The sequence below is a fragment of the Halyomorpha halys genome, unplaced genomic scaffold (genome assembly GCF_000696795.3).
Source record: "Halyomorpha halys isolate HHAL.00 unplaced genomic scaffold, Hhal_1.1 Scaffold1483.1, whole genome shotgun sequence".
NCBI lineage: Eukaryota > Metazoa > Arthropoda > Insecta > Hemiptera > Pentatomidae > Halyomorpha > Halyomorpha halys.
In genome coordinates, this window is record NW_027112336.1 from 64,206 (window position 1) to 72,346 (window position 8,141).

General features: G+C 30.4%; 1 non-coding gene across 1 annotated transcript; it reads right to left on the bottom strand.

The window, feature by feature from the left end:
* Positions 1-1,223: 1,223 nt before the first annotated feature.
* TRNAV-CAC (transfer RNA valine (anticodon CAC)) lies at positions 1,224-1,296 on the bottom strand. Its single transcript has one exon. It is a non-coding gene; the product is annotated as a tRNA-Val (tRNA).
* Positions 1,297-8,141: the final 6,845 nt, after the last annotated feature.

Below are 8,141 nucleotides of genomic sequence, written 5' to 3' on the forward strand. Positions count from 1 at the left end.
GCGTGCGTGCGTGCGTGCGTGCGTGCGTCCGTGAGTGCGTGCGTGCGTGCGTGCGTGTGAAAATCCAGTATATAAATTCTAAAATTCTATTTTTTATTTTTATTTAATTACCTTTTAAATCGAGGTGCGGAAAACTATTTAAAAAATATAATAAAATAAACTAAGTAACAAAACAAAATAATGTTTATTATTATTATTATTTTCTAAGGCTTATATTTTCATGTTTTACATATACATAAAGATTACTGATTCCAATTCCTAGAAATAGTATTCATTCGAAAACAGGGTCCCAAATTTTGAAAAAGTCTGGCGATTCTTTATTGAATCTATTCTTTATTTATTAATTCACTTTGCATTTGACTAAAGAAAGTTTTTATTATTAAATTTGTAAAAGTTTTAATAAGTATGTCCATGACATTTTAATGTCACCAAACTCTTTAGAGGTTCCACATAATCTCTGAACATTACTCCTAACTTTCTATTACTTTATTAGCATTTAGTATTTCATAGGTAAATTAAAAGCAGTAATTTCGACATTGTAAGTATGTATATATTTATTCAAAATTTCTGTTTTCCAATGATGTATATTCGTAATTTACAAAGTATAGACTACATTTACAATAAAAATACATGTTATCTTTTGTTTTACTCTTTTTAATGTTCATATCTTATTTTTTATCTTTCCTCATTTATTTTGGCATTTCTAATTAATTTTTAAATCCTTTTGGAAATTCATATTACATTTTTCATTTTATTATGCTTGAATATAAGCATACAGATACATTAATTATTAAATTTATAATGCTCAAAGTCGCTTGTGTGTTTTAGCTAAATTTGTTGAAGACCTATTTTTGCTTTTAGTAATTACTAGCTACACAAATACAATTACAATTTCATGTTCTGTATGATCAATTATTAATTCTTATTATCATATAATTTTGGAAAATATTTATTTATTTTTTGTTTAGTCTTTCTTCATATATTTAAAATATATAACGACACAAAAAGAATAATTCTATAAAATATATAGTTCTATTTAATTTTTTGTTCAATTTAAAAATCTATATAGGAACATTTAATTAAATGTTAAACATAATCTTTATGTCAGCAAATAAGGATGTATGTGCTAATTATATTTTTTTCTCCGTAATGAATTTTTTTCTTCTCATTAGATTATATCTAAAATATTTAAATTAATTAAATACCAACCAAAATAAAAAAAATGTTTCCGCCCGGGATCGAACCGGGGACCTTGCGCGTGTGAAGCGCACGTGATAACCACTACACTACGGAAACTGTTAAGCTCAGCGTGGTTCAGTATGATTATTTAAGAATAGTATTTCAAATTGTTTTTCTTTGCATATGAAGTATATTGATATAAGAAGTTCAAATAAAATTATATACTTAAAGTTATAGCGTAAAATTTCTTATAATAGTAGAGCAGTGACATTAATTAATTTGAACATCGTTGGCCAATTTTATTTCCTATAATGAATTGTATTTATTAATAAAAAAAGTTTGTAAAGGCTGATTATAAATTTAAGATACCTGCACATTCAAAATTAAATATTTTTTGTCCTGATAATTCATTTTATTAAACTTATTTAATTTATTTTTATTTGTAATTTTAAGACAAATATTTGTGGCAACTAAATTAATATAAATGTATCTATCTTACAAGGACTAATGATTAGATTAGAAATTATCAAAGAAAACATTAACACAATCCTTCAAAAATAATAAGAAAAAATCACCTAAATCAGACCAGAATTAACCTTTATATAGAGAATTGCTTCTGTTTTTATTTTTAATGCGTTCCCTGAACGTTACCATAGTTACCGCTATATTTTCTTATCACTTCATCTAATATTTAAAAATTAATTTAGGTGCTTTTTGCGTGTGGTAATAAAGTGTTCAGGATTTTCCATAATGTGGCCTGATTTTTTGGTAAAAATTAAAACAGAATTAACCATTTTTGGTGCATAGCTCACAAAGTTTACCTTTCTTTTAAATGATAAATATATGCCAATCGATTTGTCTCTTTATGAAGAAAAAAAAATATTACTGATTCTGATGATTTTTTATTCACTAAAATTTTTAAATAAACATAATGAGGATTTCAGTAAAGTAGGTAAACAAACTTTATTTTTAGGAAAAAACAAATCATATTAGTTTTTATCGTCGTCTGAAATCCTTTGATACAATATTTCAAAGAAATTAAAAATTTCGCCTTGGTTTATTTGGAGGATTCTGTTTTATTCCGCTGTTAATCATTGATAATTTCTCTGAATTTTATCCAATTCATGCGTTAATACAACCGTTGGGAAGCTGAATCCCCTCTTTAAAGCTACGTGATTACAAAATTAAAATATATTCGTTTCAAATACAGAAAAAACTTTCTAACTTTTTATTTTATTGTCTAATTAGATCCAGTTTGTGCCGTTTGGTGCAGGTTCTTGAGCACTAAACCTAAGTTTGGTAGCCAGTTATGTTACACTTTTTCTATTCTATTTTTTTTTAGTTTTTCAAAAGAAATCAGTGGGGCGAATATTTTGAGCAAAAAAATATTATCTTCCGTTTTTTTCGAAAGGGTTTCTCGAGGCGTTAAATACGAATATCAATTTTGTTTCACTCCTAAAAAATCTTTTACCACACTTTGATAGGTCAGTCAGGCTGAATTCTTTCAATAAAGTACTAATCTTGAAGCATTGTAAGGGTTATCCAACCAATCTATATCCATACTCCATTACATAGAACTTCCTTTGACAAATCTTTTCTTATCCGTTTTTCCTTTTTTTGATATTCCTAAAGGAAGGAATCTACGAGGCTGTTTGAGGATAAAGGATTACGGATAATGTATTACTTTAGGAAAGGTGTTGGTCAAAGATGACTCCGAGGTTTTTAACAGAGTTGAACTGGAATAGGATTGTTGACGAGGAAACTATGATAAGGAGAGGAGTCTATCACTTAGTTGTTAGTTAGTTAGTTTTATCAACTTGTTTCTATTGGCGTAGTGACGACTTCCATTGATATTATTATAGATGGATACATTGCCTGGATGGAGGGAGAGGCACATTTGTAGATCGTCAGCATAATTATGATTCAGATCACGGAACGAGTTTTAATCGGATGGTACAAATTTTGAACTTTAACGATGGTATTGACATTGCTGGGAAATCCAAAGGTACAGTCGAAGAATCCCTCCTCACTGCCGATGACCCTTCTCGGAAGTCAGGACTTGCTGTTAATACCTCTAAAACCAAATATACGATTACTGTCCATGTCTCTTGACGAGGGTAAGGAACGGCCTCCTTACTCTTTCGAACGAGTTGATCACTTTGTGGGTCACAGGTTAAAGTAAGCAATTAAGTTTTGGCTGAAAATTATTATCTTACATATATAAGACTCATATCAGGGTTTACTTACGGGTCAAATTCATGTACCTTCTCGAACTTTGATGAAAGGAACCTTCTACCTAGAACGTAGAAAAATCTTCCTGAGACGTAGTTTACGGTTCAGTGGAAGATTGTTCAACGTGAAGAAATCACACGAACCAAGTAGTGTAATTATAATTCCTTACTAAACGAATCTAATATTAAACTATGGTTAAGCTCAGTTGGCTGCATTGACCCATGTCGCAAGAATTGGGTCCCTATGAGAATCCCAAAAAACTCATTACATTTCGGTTCCGGACTTTGAAACAAAGTTGCCCTTCACTAATGGAGGGCAAAGTTAAAGTAGAGACCTCAGAGCTCAGTCACATATTAAAACATCCCACTGGCATCATATTGTATTATAGTACTATACTATTATACAGATTATAAAAAAATAAATAAATTTACAGTGCTACAGTCCATTAAGGTTCAGAGGTGTCTTTATATTACTTAACAGTTGTGCAAGGAGGTTATTTGGCCAAAATCACGCCTGACCGCCAGATTTCCCCCAATTAAGGGTACCCACTTCATGAGGGTGAGTGGACCCTAGAGTGTTCTCGAAAACATTGGGTTTACTCATGGTTACAGTAATAGAATAAATAATTATCTGTCAAAGCCGGATTCGAACTAAGTCCTTGGAGTTAGTAACACAGTAACTTACCATTGAGCTACCTTGCTCCCATTACACATATTATATTATATTCATAAATTGAAATATACCACTGGCTTTTAGGCCTGTGCCAGCTTATTAGAGATTAAAAGTATGGCTTGAAAAATAATCTTTTCTCCATTTTTTTTCTTTTTTAACCCCACGTTCTTTCCGCATGCTTTAAGCCGATTAGAGATACTTCTCAAGTCTCGTATTGGTCAGCATGTTATGTAAAAATATTGAATTATTATTTTTTAGGTATTTATTCAAACATTAATATTGACACTGGCCTATTGCGACCTTAGTTGTTGGACTGCCATCAAACCCAAACAAATGACACGCCGATAGATTGCGTAATGTTTGTTAGTCGTGCACGAACTATGGCCGAAGACGAGCAGTGCCGTTGGCTAATAACTCCACCCACAGGGATGACATTTCCGTGCAGGGACACTATTGGACATCCCCATTGGCCAACCTTCTCTTAGCACACCAATCATTATTCCGGTTTGCATACATTTGGGGTTCTTGTTTTGGTGGAGATGATTTCTTGCTTTGACAGCGAAGAAGGTCCTATCTGCATCTTAAACGTTTAGTCAGTGTTGTACAAACTGTTTGTTTGGCGAGATTTCTTACGAGAGAAAGTATTGCTTAAAAGCATATAGTTACATTTACACCACATCTAAATATTATGATTTTGGAAAGAAAAATGAAAAGTAAGGGCATACCGTAAATATAGCCAGATATTTCAATTACATTTAAGACAAACTAAACATATATTAATATTTTGTTACTTGCTCATTGTTCTGTTCATAGATTGTGGGCCATAATTTGACACCTTACATGACCTCATCCTTATTAATAGAATTTATAGCCCTAAAATTAAAATTTGAATTGTATTTATTTCCTTTATTCAATAAAAAAAAAAAAATTTAAGCAACCAAAAAATACTAGTACATCTTTACGTTGGCGCTCAAAATCTCTACATATGAGTCTTCTTTCTTATAAACGCGCCGTAACATAAATCCCCATAAATAATAGTTTATATTCTGTTCAATTCCTCTATATTATTTAATTTGCCATGCTGAATACCATATTATGTCTATATTTTGAGTATGTGATTATAGGAACTTGATTAACTTAAAAGATATCCACAGTTCGCATCTCCTAGTTCGTTAGTTTTATGCGCCTTCAAGTAGTTAGGATGGAAGTGAATTATATACTTCCATCTATCACAACAGCACTGATGATGCAGGAGTGCTAGTACTTGTCGCAGAGAAGTCTGTGGAAGGATTTAAGTATCTGGTGATGTCCTGTTGAGTGAATAGAAACAGTAGGGATATTCATGATCTTTAGTTTAACATGTTAAATGGAAAAACTTATTTTAAATGGAGAAATATTTCTTTATTTTACCAAGTTAAAACGATATAACATGTAACATGGCTGAGAGTCTGTTACTAGGCCTGTTAAATGAAGAATGACGTCACGAAACAGACCAGCTAAGCGTATCACCGTTTTATTTGTTGCCGTGTTAGGTTACTCATAGTTTGTGTTTTGTTTGGTTTTTTTGTCTTATGTTTTGGACTTTTTAAAAAATATAATCAGTAGCCAAACTTTTACACTTCTACTTTTCACTTATTTTAGGCATGTTGTAATAAATTACTATAATCAAAACGTAAATTAAACAATAACATCAAATTTTGGAAAGAAAGGTTACTAAACAAGTTGCTCAGAAAATCAGCTAGGAGCTCTTATGCATTTATCATTTAACATGACATTAAATAGGGCTGCTCACAATGCTAAACTTATAACATTTAACATGCTAAAACATTTACCATTTAACACAATATAATATAACACTAGAATAACAACCTGAAAGTAAGTGTTGGTATGTTTATGTTATGATAGTAAATATTCCATGTATTACCTATCTTGGATCTTATCTGAACAACTAAAACTCAGTAAGCGAATAACAGCAGGCAACAAAGTTTTCTAAGCCTTTTCTATTTTCTTTACAACTGCTCACAAGAGACACCAAGATGTAGTTGTATGATACCTTAGTGGGGGCCTTAAAAATATCGGGGTTTCCACTTAGATCAAGTCCTTGGTATCTGTCCTAAATGGATATCAGAATTGTTAAAGAACACTGTAAGGCAGTATGTCTAAGGTTCACGATTGTGGAAAAGGATGTTTTGTTCTGATTTTTCATTTAATGAAACTTATCCATGATATATGATTAATGACTTAATGGTATAATAAAAGAGAAATTATATCTAATAAAGAGTTGTCGATGAAGTGCCAATACCCACTATTTTACTTAACAATTCATTAAATTACTTTGACTTATTACATTTTTTTTCTTTTTAATTACAGAATGCTTCTTATTGGTAATTAGTATTATATATAAACCATATAATATAATTTCAATTTCATTGGGTACATATTTGAAAATATAATTAAATTCATAAAGCCAAAAACACTGCCATGATGATGAAAGGGATGATTATTTTTTTATTTTTTCATGTAGTGTCATCAAACTTCCTATACTCCTAGAGTTTCGATTACAACACTTCGGAAAACAATGCTCTACAGTGTCAAGTAAAAAATAGGTAGCGATATTGAGCTACGGATTTTTACTGTATATTTCTAAAAATGTATTCATTCACAACCCGAATGGATAAAATTCTCAGGAAGTATTTATTGGTCCATCGATTGATTTTTTCCCGTTTTCTTAGTTAATAATTAAGGAAAAATACTACTACTGCTTGATAAGTTAAATATTGCATTAAATATAATTGTTTTCTTAATATTCTTACAAATTTACTCTTCCCAAATACAATATGGACATGAAAGTAACTAATTCAACATTCTGAAGTTGAACCGAACAGAACAGAACCCGCAACCAGTGATCCTGAGTTCTTTTACGATATGCAAAAAAAAAAAAAAAATAATCTCAGAGGAAACCATAAAGTTAAGTAACTTTCTTGAATGTTTTAACTTTCCCGTTTTCTTAGAACCTTGTCCATTTCTGGAATTTCCCTTTGGATTAACATCACTATTCTATCTTATCCTTGCTCAAGGTTTTATTTTCGATATGCACGCTCAATGAGAGTTGAGTAAGATACTTGCATAAGTTGGTAGAATTTGTTAGTTAAGACTTAGTTGAGAATAAAAAAACTATATGATATTTCTGATGTAGTTTTCAATTTATTTTCCTTTAGAAGTCTCGTAGATAATAAAAATATTGCATAGCTTTCCCTTGATAGTGGCATAATTAAAAACAAAAGTTTTATACTGCTCTAAGCTCCTAGTTTATTTCAAAAAGTTTTAAAATTTACTAGTCTATATTAAGACCTAATACAAAAAAAAAAAATATTTTTTTTAGAATTTAGCTTTAGAACTTCACTCCTCCAGCAAGTGCTTCCTCAATCAAATCCTTACAGTCCAAAATCCTACGAAAAATTTTCAATCCTTGTTATAATTTCACATAAAATTATCCTTCAAGATCTTACGTTATTGCTTCGATTAACTCCATCAAAATATTTTGTATTTTTCTTTTCTCGGTTAAATCCGTCTGTAAACAATACAGTCTATTAGTTACGAAGTATTTGTATATTTAAATATAAGAAGATGGTCAGGGTTGCGGTCAAAAAAGAACAAATAGTTTATAACTATTTAATGTCCGACGTTTGCCCCCTAAGGGGCCCTAAGAACATTACAACAATACGATACAATAAGGTAGGATAAATATTATATAAAAATTAACTGATAAGAAAATGAAATAGAAATAAAAGGAAGGAAGGCATAAAATAGTATTAATATAATATAAACTTGAATAAACAATGATAAGAATAAAAAAATACGTAACAATGGTAGGAATAAAAATTTTAAAAAATACGTAAAATACACAGTTAAAAAAGTACAGGAGATCTATATAAAACAAAGACAAAAAAAATGGAGAAGAAAGTAGAGATTAAATAAACGTCGTGAAAGAATAAATATAAATAAAAATGAAGAGAAGATGGTTGGGGGTGCGGTCAATGAAACACAAATAAGTATGA